At 42.3% G+C, this 15,686-nt stretch overlaps 1 protein-coding gene across 47 annotated transcripts in view; it reads right to left on the reverse strand.

The window, feature by feature from the left end:
* The window catches only part of AOPEP (aminopeptidase O (putative)), a 332,941-nt gene that overhangs the window by 23,267 nt on the left and 293,988 nt on the right, over positions 1-15,686 (reverse strand). For 5 of the 47 annotated variants that reach the window (XR_012035374.1, XR_012035380.1, XR_012035361.1 and 2 more), the window contains one exon: positions 1,598-1,658. The exons of the other annotated variants lie outside the window; for them this stretch is intronic. The gene's annotated coding sequence lies outside the window, so the exon portion shown is untranslated. The remainder of the gene's footprint in view (positions 1-1,597; positions 1,659-15,686) is intronic. 47 annotated transcript variants of the gene reach the window in all.

Here is a 15,686-nt window from a genome sequence, read left to right on the forward strand (position 1 = left end):
GTGTTCTCTGCCCCCCCCCCCCCATATACACTCTTCCCAAAATGTACATGGAGCAACACTGGGTAGACAGCACACACAATATTCACCAGGTAATTTCACAATGGAAGCAGTTTTTGTATTTTCTCATCTCATTCTTCTAAGGGATAATAAAACTCCCACTTTCTACAGACAAACATGGATGTGTATCACTTGATTCCTGGGCATTCTTATTTTATAACATCACTTCATCCACCTTATTAGAGTCAACACTGTGGATCCTCTCTCCAGGGCTGACAGGATTGAAACAAGGTGCCTTCAACAAAAATAGAGGGTTACAACCAGCTGACACGAGGTCCTATAGAAGGGCTCAAAGAACAGCTAACACTTCATTTTCTTTCATTATAAGTCATGTGCCTTTAAGATGTTTTAAGATATCAAATCACTATATAACAACCAGTAACCATGTCAGTTTTTCATTTTTTATAGTTTCAGACACATGAGGCTTTTATATTTTTCAAAAATTTGCTGTTTATAAAATAGCCCACATCTAGGGCCAGCAGCCTCTAGGGAGCCTCATCAGCTCATACCACAAGCAATCTCCTCAGGCCCTGCCTGGCACCCAGGCTCCCTCAGCTCTCCTTCCCACCGACAGCATCCTGCAGCTTCCCTTTCTGGATCTTTCTTTCCTGTGTTCCAAGAGGGGCCCTTCTCTCCTGGAGGCTAATCCTTCAGCCCTGGCCTTAAGTACATCCTGCAGGTCCCTTTAGGTCATTCCCCAATTGTCCTCCTGCACTTGAACTCTCCTTCCAGGGCTGGTCTTTCTCCCCCATTATGGTCTCTCTCCCTCACCTCACTACTGCCCTTTACAAAGTGTGCCCCAGCAGCCCTCACCATGTGGTGGTGGCCTGGCCTGGCTTCTGCCTCCACAGGGGCCATAGAGAGGAGAGCCCCAAGACTGCATCAGGGGCCCATCCAGCCCTGTACCCCGAAGGGCACTCTCAAAACTGGTCCACAGCACTTCCAGAGCTAGCCAACTCCAGGAGCAACAGCTCAATGTCAACACCATACTGAATGCAGGAAGACAACTTCTGAGGAAGGGCCCACCACCTAATGGAGCCCAGGACACCCATCAGCTGGGGGTGTCAGCTCTGCTGCCTAACTAAATACAGTAGGAACCAGCCCTGCCAATCTGCAGAGTTACAGGGAAGGAGAGCATTGTGTGTCCCTATTGTGTGTGCGCACTTATAGAGGCCTACTGTTAGAACTCAAGTTTGGGATTGGATTTAAACTAGAGAGACTCACAAAGGAAAGAAACCCTTGAGTAAGATGATTCATTTGGTCCTTAACTTACCCCAGTTGGGTGTTTTTTGTTTTGTTTTGTTTTTTACGATTTTTTTATTCATGAGAGACACACAGAGAAAGAGAAGCGAGAGGCAGAGACACAGGCAGGCTCCATGCAGGGAGCCCAATGTGGGACTCGATGCCGGATCTCCAGGATCAGACCCTGGGCTGAAGGCGGCACTAAACTGCTGAGCCACCTGGGCTGCCCCCCAGTTGGGTTTAACCAACAAACACAACTCCAGCTTAAAGCTGAAGAATTATGAGCACATGAACCTACCAAAATATCTGGTTCATACTTTCATATCTAAGTTTTGCTTCTAAGCAGAAAGGTCACACATCTGCAAAGAGAAACAAAACCAAAGGATCACTGAAAGCCTTTGTCCTCCTCAAATTTTCCATGATGGAAAAATATTTAAAGCCAAGCCCCCCGCCTCTTGAGATGGACTGGAGGGGGGCGTCAAAGCCTGAGGGCTGGGGGAGGCAGAGAGTAAGCCACGTGGCCGGCCACGGAGCTCCCCCCGACAGGCCCCCACCCAGGCAGAGAGTTGGTCTGTTCAGAGAGGGCAGAAGGCAACGAGGGTCCAAACGGACTCTAGGCCGTTTCTCCCAAAGCCAGGAGCTCTGCTAGCTCTATGCTTCAGGGAGGACCTGGAGAAATTTCTCGCCCTTAGTAAACAACCTGTAGCCATCTGGCTTCCAACTGTGGCTCTTCTAATTCACCAGGAAAAATGCAGTTTCTAAACAATGAGCAAAGTTGAGAAAATCAGCAATCAAGTGCTATTCTAATATACAAACAATAAAACTTTCATTCACAAAGAAATTTTTTACATGATGTTACAGACCCCCCCGAAAAGACGATATTAAAGCAAAAACGTGGTAAGTAGCTCACTTTAATATAGTACATTTCTCTTTGTAAAATAAACATTTACTCCCTGTAAAGCCACCCTACAATGAAAAAGAAGGGCTATGTCATAAACCAAAATGTTTGCACAGCAGTGGAGACAGTACACCAGCAAATGTGCTCAAATGCGGTGCCGCACCGCCCCCGCCCCAGCAGCTGGCACAACAGCAATGAGAAGTGTTGTGTGGGTCATTCCACTCCCACCCACAAAGAAATCAAATTAAATTTCACATGGCTTCTAGGCCAACTGTGTTTTAATGCAGAAGTACTGAGAGCTTCCGTCACACTATGAGGTGATTAAGAAAAATAAAGGATATGGTTCAGAGCATTATCTCCTGAGAAAGCAGCTCCTCTAAATATAAAGAACCTGCCTTTATTTCTGAGGGTCTAATGGTGCTCACGCCCACAGTTTAACAGTGACAGGAACAGAAGGTTCCTTCCTTTACACAAACAAGGAATTCATGACGGGGTGATTATTTTTCCATAGGGAGACCACCTCAGTATTTTAAAAATTCATTGGCCTCAGAAACTTAGACAAAATAAGACTGGGGTGCGCCAGAGTCATGCGCATACTTTGTGCGGGAAAGACAACACGACACTGTGAAACTTGAGTACAAAACGTAAAATGCTAAAGGAGATCAGTCAATACAAATGCTATTTGTTAAGGATTTAGAGGTCTGTATTCTTGCTGGAAGATTCCATAGTTGCTGATTACCCAGAAATATACAAAGAAAGAAGTCTACCTGGTATTTTTCCCAGTCAACTTAAGAGCTGAGGGAAGCCACATAACTCTGCATGGTTTTAAAGAGTTTCCACACAGGCTCTTAGAAAGAAAATAAGAATTTTCCAAAGCCACCCTCCTTAGTCTACAAGCAACAAAAAAGCAAACAAACCCGATTCTTCTAGAAGCCCCTTACTGCTGTCACAGGGCATCACTCACTCCTGCCTCCCAGAGGACCACCCACGCAACAGAGCCCCTCCACCATGTCTGCCATGAACAGGACACAGAAAAGGCCAGCTCATCGCTTCCATCAGAATATGTCACCAATGCATCCCACTACTGACCTTCCAAAGCAGGACTCAACATGAGAAACCAGGCACCGCCAACGTCCAAGCCCCACTGCCTGCAGCCCTCCAAAGGCAGGCACCTCCCCTCCCAGCCCAGCTGGCCTGCTGCAGCCACACAAACGCACACGGAGGAGAGGAAGTCTCCGGGAGGCTCCCCAGATGGGGAATGAGCCTGGGACTAAGACAGCCACCGACCAACAGTGGCGTGAGTTCTATTATTACCCCATTATCACTCTGGATCTGTGCCTAAATGAAGCATGCTTCCTCCCCACTGCCATTTCCTTTTATCCTGGCTGGAGACTAAAAGCGGATCAATGGGGGCAATACATATGATGTCACTGCAATTTACAGCAACAGCCTCCCTCCTTCAGTCTGTCTGAAATACACAGAAAGATCAATTCTTCCCAAAAATGGTTAAAAAATGCTTAGGGAGCATTCTTCTTCCAGAAAAGCATTCTCTGCTATATTTGTCTATGTTACTACAGCAGGAACTGTTTACACTGAACAAAAACAGAAGAAATGGGGGAGGGAGAAAAATCAAATTCTCCTGTATGCTGGAGACTTGCTGGCTGAAATTCAACAGAACTAAAGCAGCTGACCTTTCAAAGTCACAGGCTTTTGGGCATAGAGGCACAATAGAGACAGCGGTTCTTTGCCCCTTGGATTAAAAAGGTAATCCCAGAAATACAAAAAGTCTTTTTTATAATTTCCCCAAAGTCTAATAAATTCTTTTCTACTCTTCCCAGAAAACACACACTACATAGCCTCAGGTGCCCCCAGAGTCCACAGCGTGAGAACAAACAATGCCCCTTCACGTACTTTACTCATTAAAAGCAACAGGAACGGACTATAGAACACAAGATGAAGCCTTAACAAATCATCTTTCAGATGGTGCTTTGACCCCAAATAAAACAAAATAAATAAAAATCTCTAAGCTATATAAATTTTCATATGATGACTTTTGAAATGGGGTATACAATAAAAAATTTCTCAAAACTTAAGAACTCTCCTTCCTTACAACCCCAAAAGACACACAAAACCCTGATCAGAGTATCAGAACCCCAGTGAAGCTGACCTTACGGACCCCAAACACCAGCCAGAACTATGGTATTCACATCAATGTAGGTATATATGATCATCTGTCATCAGTCACTTTCTTAATGATAAACCTTTTAAAGTGACAAAAATGAATTTAATAATATGTACACAGGCAAGTGTCTGCCTAAGAGCTGTTGTCAAGATATCATGATATAATTAAAATATTCCTATTCCTAGTAGCTTGTATAGAAAAAAAACAATTGGTTTGAATCGCACTGAAAACTAAACAAAACCTATAAAAAGAACCATCCTCTACATGCTAAAATGAAAACTTAATACATTTTAAAGAACTCCCAAACATAAGAAGTCACAATTCCTATTATTCTGTGGACACAAACTTGATTTACCAACACATGAAAATCACCAAGTAAAATCATTAAAAGTGAAAATAATTTCTTTCAAAATACATTAAGCAATCAACAGACATATTTATCCAGCACAGTTCTTTTTGATTATCACACATCTTTGGGAGTATGTCTGTAATCAAATTTTAGAAAGAAAATTCAAGCAGAAGCAAATATTCATATAATTCATTTCACATGGAAAAAAATTGGGGAAACATTTTGGGAAACAAAAATACACTGGGATCCCTGAGTGGCTCAGCGGTTTAGTGCCTGCCTCTGGCCCTGGGCGCGATCCCGGAGTCCTGGGATCGAGTCCCACATCGGGCTCCCGGCATGGAGCCTGCTTCTCCCTCTGCCTGTGTCTCTGCCTCTATCATAAAAAACAAAACAAAACAAAACAAAAAAACATTAAACTCCCCTCACATATATTTCTTGCTATCTTACCATACTACAGAAAGAGTTCCACCTCATTCTATTTAATTAATTATTAAAATATTTTATTTACTTATTCATGAGAGAGAGAGAGAGGCAGAGATACAGGCAGAGGGAGAAGCAGGCTCTTCACAGGAAGCCTGATGTGGAACTCAATTCCTGGACCCGAGATCAAGACCTAAGCCAAAGGCAGATACTCAACCACTGAGCCACCCAGGTGCCCCCACCACCTCATTCTTTTCAACAGTTGCATAGTATTCCATCACCTGGTTACATATCATGTCTATAATCTGATATACAAAACCAGCTGACAGTTTTCACAATAAAGGTGTTCACTTGTTGGACTTAAAGGGGTTGTAAATTAGTATGCAACTAGAATTTTCAGTTACAAAACATTACTACTTATAAGTAGTTAGAAACTCTACCTCATAAAACATCTACTCTTACTCAAAATAAATACATCAGTTATTAAATACAATATTATTAATTTAGGTAAGAGCATTAACTTTAAGGAAATAAAGCCTCCTGTTTAAAAAATCTGCAAATACAAGAAAAGTTAGTATTCTCTGATACTTTCAAGTGTTCCAAATTCTTTAGAAAGCTTTAAATGAGCCCTACATTGAAAATGTCATTAATGTCATGGTAGAGTGAATGGACTGATCATTTAGGAATTGATAGTTTTTTCTTCATGAGTCATGATTTCTTGAGAAGCATAAAATTCAGATCAGGAATTGTCTCCTTCTGGCCCCAAATCAATAATGATCTGGCAGGTTTCTGGGCAAGGGAAGCAAACATGAAGATCCTAAGCACTCTGGCTGTGAATTTTCAACGTGAGTGTTTACAAAGATTCATTTTCCAAAATGTGTAACGACATAAACCATTAACATACACATGGTTATGAAAGTTGACAAGAGGACTGGATTTTATGTAGTTTAAATAATATGCTTTATGTCAGTATATAGTTTGGGTGGGTTATACCTTTTATAAAAGTTAGGGAAATTAAGTTTGCACAGGAAAATGTGACCCTTATCTAATGTGAGAACATGAGAATGATCCATACCTGTAAGTTATGTCAGACACTATGTGCTAATGATGGCATCTTAGTCTCTATGTCGTCACTTTTGGAAGTACCAAAACCAACCCATGGTTCAGAAGTACAGTATATGAACCGCCTGGTCTTTTCTTTGTTTTTCCTGCCTCCAGCTGAAGTGAACTATTTTTCTTAAATCATGTCAAAAACATTTCCCAATAATTTACTTTAATGGAGAGAAGATCTACTTTATGAAGAAATTCAATACTGCAAGCTAATTTAAGCACTGAAATGCATAAATGATTAAAGCACATGCTCTACCAAAGTGCTGAGCTACCTGGAAACTGGGGGTGGGGTGGGGTTATAAAGAGGTCCAGAGTTAGTACAGGCAGAGTCCCTAGCACTAGTGTCACAAGAATTCTGCTGGCATCTCTCTACGCTTAAGTCATAGCAATATTTGAAAATACATATCTCAAAATTTCAGATTTCAATGCTTCTGCATAAAGATGAATGCTAACACCATTAAATATAAGGCATTGGTTCTGTGCATGCAACACTCAAAAATTTCTGGAATCCTACATTTTCCAAATGCTTTGCATATACAAAGCATTGCCTCACACAGCTGCATGCTCAGATTTTCATGTTGTCATTTACAACCTAAATGAACTATCAAATGTTTTTTTCAAGAGAAAAAAACAGTAAATTACAATTTTCATTCAAACTCAGAATTTTTCTCTTCTTTCCTTCACTTCCTATATTACCTCCAAAATGTCAAAATCAGATAGTCTGTGTGGCATTACTATTAAAAATTAAATACTTTAGTAAATAACTGTGTCAACTTTAGACACCCCTTTGTAACATTTGATTGAATATACTTCATGTAGCCCTACAATCCTAGTTAAGAGGGCTCTGTTCCTAGTTAAGAGGGATCTATTCCATGCCTATTCCTATTCTGTGCACAAACGGTGTTCGTAAGCACAAATGTACGTAACCCTTGGGAACATTGTCTAAAAACATTTTTTTCCTCTAAACAACAAGTAGTTAACAAATGGGGAAAAATACTAAACTCTTATTGATAATAACTCTTACCTTATGGACAAAAGCAGGATCCTCTTAAATTTAAACAAAGAATAGCGAGGAGTTCATATAAAACTCTATTTTAATTTCTGTAAAAAGTTTAAGGCAACTCCTTATGGACTGGAAGCTGATACCGCTCATTTCTTGTGCCATCTACCCTAGGCCTGACATACACGCTTATCAAATTCAAACAAAAGACTTAATGTCCAATATAGTAGGTGGAGGTGGTATAGTATGAATGACTGCAAAAATAGTTGTCAGTCAATGATTTGGCGACTTAAACCTACTACAAGAAAACATAGCTACAAACGAAAACTCTAGCCAAAAGTGATTCTCAGTTCTAGACTAAAACTAAAAAAATACCCATGTTCAAATACACCAATTTAAGAAGTTTTACAAGCATTCTGTGTAATAATAGGTGTGGTAGAGGATTCTTATTTCAAAAGCTAATGGTAAAGTAATTGAAATGCCTCTGCAATTGCAATCGACTATTTTCAACAAAATGATGGCTCTATAATGTTGTTAAAGAACTAATAAATTGTATGAGGAGCTGCAACAACCCATCCTCCTCTATGTGCAAAAACTTGATAGTACGTCTAAGAGACCCGCCCTTTTGCTTTCCAATCTTATTAAAACTTGCTATTCAAGATCAAGTTTTCCCAAGTTATCAAAATTACCCCCTAAAAAGAAAGTAAGCCACAAAAGCATCTTAGAGACAATGATACTAACAAGACTGTAAGTTGAGAAAAAGACCAGAAACAGGAGGACAGATAAACCAAGTCACCACTGGCCTCAGCTTAGACATCAACTCAGGTGGGGATAGAGACACACACACTCGAAGTTGTTTTTAAGCACAGAACATAATTTATAAACAGATTTCATTCTTGGGTATTTATTCTGGTCTAGAATGCTAACATTCCATCACTCCTAGTTCCTGCCTTTTCTTCTTCACAGGCACATAGTTAAAACAATAGAAATATTTTTTGGTTAACCTTTATTTTCTAATATTCTTTCTATATTTTCCACCAAATCCAAACAAAGCATGACTTCCACCACATGTCTACAATGTGTTGTGGTTTTTGTCAAAAAGCTGACAAGGAGACATATCCCTAAATATACGTATAGCTAACCACAACTAGGGAGGCATGGTGGGGGTGGGGAAGACGAGGGTGAGGAGTCAAGCTGCATGAGTGAGTGTGGGCAATAAAACAATAAAGTTGTGTTTACTTAATAAAAATACGTTGAGAGTATGGTTCCATTGACTGTCCAACGGCTGTGGCTTATTTCACAGAATAACTTAATGTACATAAAGCTTGTGAGTCACATTTCACTCAAATTCTACACAGTTCTGGATTTGAGTCCAGACATTTTATATCTGGGATTAACTCTGGAAAGTTTTATGAGGAACAGAGCAAAGGATTAACTTGGTGAGGGTCACTTTGACACTTAGAGCAATTCGTATTATTGAAAAAGATATAGATTTAAGAACTTCAAGAGAAAGAGAACAAGTTTCAAGTACTTTCAAGAAATGTTTGCTCCATTTTCAACTTCTTGTCTCTCTCCTTCACCACAACAGCAGTGCACCTGAAGGGAATGAAAGCTCCTACTAGGCCAGTATTCTTTAATGAAGAAAATGCACATTATGTAAGAAGGCGAAACAAACAAGTGAATGGGAAACAAAACCATAAAACCCATGGATGTGAGTGATGCCAGATTTGTTTACCCCCAAATTGCATGCAATGTACAAATGGTTGAATAATTCACGCATTAATGTATTTCCCATCACGACAGAAACCATTTCCAACTAAACAAACTAAAACAGTAAGTTTTATAAAAATGCTCCTTTGGGAGCAAAATGTCCACATTACTGCTAGGAGAGTTTCTGCATAATAATCTTAGAACTACTATGAGCTCCAGCTGGGACTTATGCCTCAGAGCAGCCTCAGGCTGATACCGGAACGGGACATCTGAAATGCAGTTTTGTTTGCTGCCACAAAAATATTTTCTCATGTGAGTTCAAGTACTTGAGAGTCAATCCAACAGAAGTAAGTCTTCAAGGATGCAAACAGATAGTTACTAACCATGGATCTAAAATCCTGGTAAGTCAGAGACCTACCAACATCTTACTAATAGGTGTTGGCATGAACATGATTAAACCTACGATGTGCTTTCTAGTGCCAACCTAAAATCTCAAGAATGTACATGCTATTCCTAATAAACTCCTAAAGAAATTTCATAAAAATTGTAGTTAAGTTTCAGCAGTCTATCTCCTTTATGTATGTGCAACATGCTCATTTTTTAAGAAAACTATTATTTTATTGGAATAATACACTTTAAACTGGGCTCAGAACAACTTTCGGAAGTTACAGGAATTACAGGAAATGTTAAGACATTTCTAAGTTTTGTTTTTTCAATCTTAATGGAAAATAGTCCATTGGAAGAGCGAACTTTTCCTCCCCTTAGTATCCGAAATTATCCATATAAATTAAGTTGGAATTCATTTTTACAAAAAAAGAGATGGCAATGAAACATGGTTTTTATTATATAGATTTCTAAATATTTTCTTTATATAATTGAAACTAAAAATACTTTTAAGGATAGTATTTATTTTCCACACTTTAACAAAATTTTTGCTATTTTTCTTTTACTATATATCTAAGTTACAGCACAATTATAATCTACACAGTCTGTACTAAAAGTGAAGCTTGACTTTTTGAAAAACCAGTGATCACGGATTCCCCCCAGATGAAAAATGGATACACAGATTTTAAAACGACTGAAGGCAACCTCACAGGTTGAGAGCCACTTCTCTGCTGATTTCACAATGTAGGGTCTCTCATCTCGGAGCTTTGTAAGTAATAGCTGAGACGGAAATAAAAAAGGAACAGGCTGCTCCGTCCTGGGCAACCCAAACAAACTTCCCTTTAGAGTCAAAGTTTAAAATGTAGCGCTTTTTTTTGGGGGGGGGGGGGTCTGAATTAGCAGTGTAGCATTAAGTCTGCATTTCCATGCATGAACGTTTTGCCAGGAATTAAGAGCCAAGACCAGAACCCCTGTAGATCAGCACACACCCTTGACAGAAGAGGAAAAGGAGAACAGTTCTCTAGAGACGAAGTTAACCTGTGGAACATTTCTAAAGGCGGCTCCGCCAGAAGCAGTAATCTGTTATTCTTTTCCTGATGCATCTGCACTTTGAATAGCTTTCTCGCGCGCACTTTGTTTCAGAACGCACTTTGTTTACCGGTCTTTCTTCCTTGAAGGCTTGCTAAGTAGACCACGCCACACGACAGGGACGCCCGGCCCTCGGACACCCCGGCGGGTTAAAATCTCTACAACTTAAAAAAGAAAGTCTACAACTGCTACAAAGCGCCCGAAGCTCGCGCGAAGCTCTGAGGGCGCCGAGGGCCCACGCCCCGGATCGGGCCGCCGGCGGGGAGCGCACGCGGGCACCACGGCGAAGCCCGCTTGGTGGAAAGACTGAGGTAAGAGGAGGAAGACGCGGAGGGATGTGGCAGACAGAGAGGACGCCGCTCCGATTCTCCTCTCCTAACGAACGCACGCCGGAGGACGGCACCGGGCCCCGCAGCCCTCAGACGCGCCGGGCGGGGCGGGAAGAGTCTTACCTACGGAGGCTGCCGTCCGGGCGCGGGCCGAGCCTGGAGTCCGCTCCGACTGCCCCGGCGCCCGCCGGTGCCTTCTGCCCCGCCGCGCGCGCCCGCCCCGCCCCGCCCCCCGCGCCGCGCCCCGCCCCTCGCCCCGCCCCCCACCGCCAGTCGGGCCGGCGTTCCAAGCGCGCGGCGCCCAGGCCCGACCACACCCCTGGCCCCCGCCCCGCCCCGCCCCGCCCCGCCCCGCCAGTCCGCCCTTACCCGGTAATTACTCTAATTAGAAGTCTTAGTCTCAGCAGTTAAACAATGTACAAACCAGTCCCAACACAGCCTGCAATTCAAGTGGCTTTGAGAACAAAGGCAGTCATAGGTGTAGCATTTTTCCTCTAATTGACAAAATGTGAAGACTCTCTCCTTGCACGTTGTACTTAAAAAAGTTTAACCTGTGGTAGACATGCCCCTTCACAAGGATATCAGCATTTCTATGGAAAAACACCAACACACGCCAGCTACACATAACAAAGAAAAAAGAAAAACCACTGTTTAAAAAATATATATTAAACTTGTAAGTTTGGTCCCTCCTGCAGAATTAATGTTTCTAGATCACTTGGAGGAATACGTGAGGCGTACAGAGATGTGGGAGGACTGTTTTCTTACAGTTTATAAATTACATGACTAAAAGGCAAACAAACTACCCCGGGCATCTTTCTAGTAAGCAATCTGCACAATTCTTAACTAGTAGGGGTGGAGGTTGCTAATTGTTCACAGTAACATCAGCTCAATGGCTACCTGCCGGTCCAAGGAGAAAAACACCACACGCCAGCATTCAGTTCCCTAGGTATATGAACAGCTTTAATGCCTAACGACTTGCACCTTCACCAGAAACAACCAGAATATTTCGACAGCACACAACACGCTACTCTTGCTGCCAATCTGACAGCAATCCCAATAGATAAAGGTCACCAGAAGAGATTCCAACAAGAAAATCAAAAATTGCAACCACCATCACCCAGAATATTTCAAAGATTTGAGGAAATTTACTTATCAAGTATAAGGCATATCTTAAAGATAGATATACATCATAATAAAGCCAGAAAGATAAATATGGCCCCAAGTCCAAGGAACCCTCAGAAAGGGATGTGATCAGGCCTGCTTTCCCTAGAAAATTATGAGTTCATTCACAGCTCTTCTGGGTATTAAACTCTTTGTTCTAATTTTAAATGTACACTAGAATTTTCAGAATGAGTAAAATTATAACCATAAAATGCGTTAGAAAAATAAAACAGTCCCTTCTTACTTTACCATCCAGTACTGGCTTGATCTTTAAAGCACTCTGCATCCATTTCAGAAGAATTACTGAATACTCAGAAGTTTATGTGAAAGATTTAAAAAAAAAAAAAAAGGCAGTGAACTACTGGAGTAGAGAAATAATAAAAACAGCCACTACCAAAATGCTGCACAAAAGATGTCTTATACATCTCTTCCCCTTTCAATTATCTTTCACCAAATAGATTTTAAGTTTTTAAAAATTTCAGGTAAGTACAGCTTTTAGTTCCATTCCATGCATTTACTAGGATATGCATGAAAATTTCTCCATTTTTAAATGAAGGAAATCTTAACTGTTCACCTTATAAAAAATGAATTTAGTACCTTAGTTCATTACAAAATGGGATTTTTGTTTGGCAGCTGTTTGCCTCTCTAGATGTTAATAGGACAGATATCTGAACACAATTTAGTTTCACTGTAGTAATCATTTAAAAAGTTAATCACTTTTAATAAGAAAATCAACTAATTTCAAGTTAAAACAAGTAGAAAACAAGAAGCAACTGAAACCAAATGGGAACACTTTCAAACTCTAATGTATTTAACTTTTTTAAGAGGTGAAAGCCCTGAAAATAAGATGATATTCTTAAATGCTTAAACTAAGAAGACTAGGTGCCTGGGACATAAAAATAGAGAAAGGACTTCCAAATACTTGTTCTGCAAGTGAAATAAACATAGTGAGCAACTGAGACATAGGAAGAAAACTCCTTCAGAGAAAATGTATTTCCCCCAAACTTATCCTTCCAAAATTCCCCACTAAGTCAACATCTAAATCTTTAAATGGCCTTAAAGTCTTTCTTAGCTAGGTTAATCTCTTTGTGTACAAGACAGAACTGCTCCCTTTAAATGTTAACATTAATGAGCTTTACGCACGTTTTCAAATGCGTAAGAACATAAAAATAATTCCGTGTAACTTTTAAAAGCTTCAGTATGAAAAAAACCCATGTTATTTTCCTTCAGATAATAAAACAAATATTCTGAGACAGACAATAAAGAAACTTTACAAAATATATCAAAATGCTTTGTAAAGGTAAACATCTAACAGCCACGCACCCATGCTGTTATCAGCCTCATCGCTGACAAACTTATTTTAACATTTACTTTTAAAAGCAAAAAGCCACTGTCAAGCTGTAGGTCAAACCTGCAATTTTTTTTTTTGCAATTTTGTTTTAAATTGAAAGGTAAAAACCAAGAGTTAAGATAAAATATCACATACCATCACAAAAGTATCTCCACTGAAGATCTAGTTTTCAGCATCAGAGATTTCATTTCCCGTTGATTCCAATACTACTTGCTCAAGCTATCATTAGAGTTACCATTTCCCCTTTTGGAAGTCATATCAATAGCCCTACCCCATGAAATTATTATTATGATTTTTATTTTTTTAAAGAAGCCATATCTAGGAAACCTGCCCTCCCCCACCCCTTTCCTAAGTGGAGCCAGTCCCCTGCCGGCCAGCGCTACGGAGCCACCAGCGCAGCACACAGCACTCCCACCTCTCCTCAAAGCAGGGGCAGTGACACCTTGCCAAGGCTTTTCAAAAACAAATCCCCAAATACCACTATCAATTCCACAGGGCCCGCCCAGCGTGCTGCCCTAAATACAAGGGTCTCGCTGCGTGCTCTCAACCAGCTTCACTTAAGTTTAAAGACGGGTAGAACTACACTGACCTCTGTCCCTGGAGCACGTTTGTCTCTGAAAAGCAAAGAATGATCTAATTAGAAGCACAAGGACAACAGATTAGGAAGGGTTGGGGTGGGGGGAGTAAAGCACCTAGCCCTCTGGAGACTACGGCGGTTGCGCAGCGATCAGTGGCTGAACAAAGCTCTAGGGGCCGGGGCCGGGGCCGGGGCGAGTGCGCGCGATCTCTCCATCATAAGCGAGAAGCCCTGCGCCTGGGGAAGCAAGCACCAGGGCCCACCAGGAAGGCGCAGGCAGGCCCCAAAGGGAAGACGAACAAGAGGCATTTAGGGACTCCCAGGAGTGCTTAAGTGCCTGGATCTAAAGCCTCGAGAGCGCCTAACCCAAGAAAGTTTCCACCGAAGCAAGTCGTGATCGTCCTCCCCGCCCGAGACTTCCCCGCGCCCGCCGCCAAGCCCCAGGTCGGGTCCGCTCCCGCGCGGTGTCAGGGCGGCCTCGCAGTCCACGCGGGGCACAGGGCGCAGGGGTCACCCGGCGGAGGGCGCGGGCGGGGCGCGGGGGCGCCGGGCTCCCACGGAGGGGGCGATGCCCCGGCCCCGCCCCCAGCCCCCGGTGTCACAGGGCCGCATCCGGACCGGGGTCTCTTGACTGGTGCCGGGGTGAGACCGTCTCTCTTTAAAAACAGCGTCCTTCCCTCTGAATACAAACACCAGGCAGTAGGGGCACCTTGAGCTGTTAAGTCACCCAGAACCCGGGTCTACCCACCTAGTGACCTTGGGCAGTAACACTGCGACTTCATTGTCTCCAATCCCAAAATAACTACCCAGCTCTCAAGGGCATCAGGAAATTGTGGGCGCGCTGTCGGGATAAGGACCCACTCTGGTCCTGGGCATGAATTCACAACGGCCCACCCTCCTGCATGGTCCTCAGGGACCCACTGTGGTTACTGACGCCGGTGACCCTACCCAAGTACCCACCATGGGTAAACCAGCTGCCGCCACAGCAGCTCTCCGTTCCCCACCCTCCCTGCCGCGCGCCTCGCTCTCTTTGTGCCGGCGGGAGCTGGATTACAGACCTACATGTCCACCCCCACCGGGACAGTTTTGATTATGTACAACTCTGATCCCTGCCTTCTCTCCCCTCTGTTCTCTGATACAGTGGCCTGTAATGCCCCAATGTGTATCATTCAATACACTGTTTCAGTTCCAATCCTCTCAGCCCTTCAGACTTTTTTCTGCACTCAAACTGATAGGAATTGCTAATGCCAACCTGGACTGCCCTCTGATTCTCCTAATCACTTCTGGACTGCCCTCTGATTCTCCTAATCACTTCAGGGGCTACCTTTTTCAAGAATTCTTCCAGCAACAACTCATGCTTTCTGGGCTTTATTCTCTCACCCATCTGAGTGCTAGCTGTGCACAATGACAGTGTGTCTGATCTCCTGGAAGGCCGCTGCCTTTTCTTTCAATCTCCCCACTTCCAGCACCCAGCACAGCCAATTTGGAATTAATGTAACCTGTCTTGTAGCAAGATCAAAGTTTCAATCTTGTGCCCATTAGCACTGATTTTCATAAGTAAAATGATGAAAATCTGTTACAATAGGATCAACTTTAAGAGACAAGTGAAATAAACTTTTTTTTTTTTTAAAGCCTTACACCATTAATTTCACAGGCAAAGAAAGCCATTACAGGTAAATGTAATATCTACTTCAGGGACATTTTCTACTAGGAAGCTGTTGACAGCTTAACCACTGCAGCTCTGCTTTATGCAAATGCAGACGGTACTTTTCTCCCAGAGAACTTCAAACATTTGTGATCTCAGTTGACTTTGCCATGGCATTGCAA

Source organism: Canis lupus, chromosome 1 (genome assembly GCF_048164855.1).
Source record: "Canis lupus baileyi chromosome 1, mCanLup2.hap1, whole genome shotgun sequence".
NCBI lineage: Eukaryota > Metazoa > Chordata > Mammalia > Carnivora > Canidae > Canis > Canis lupus.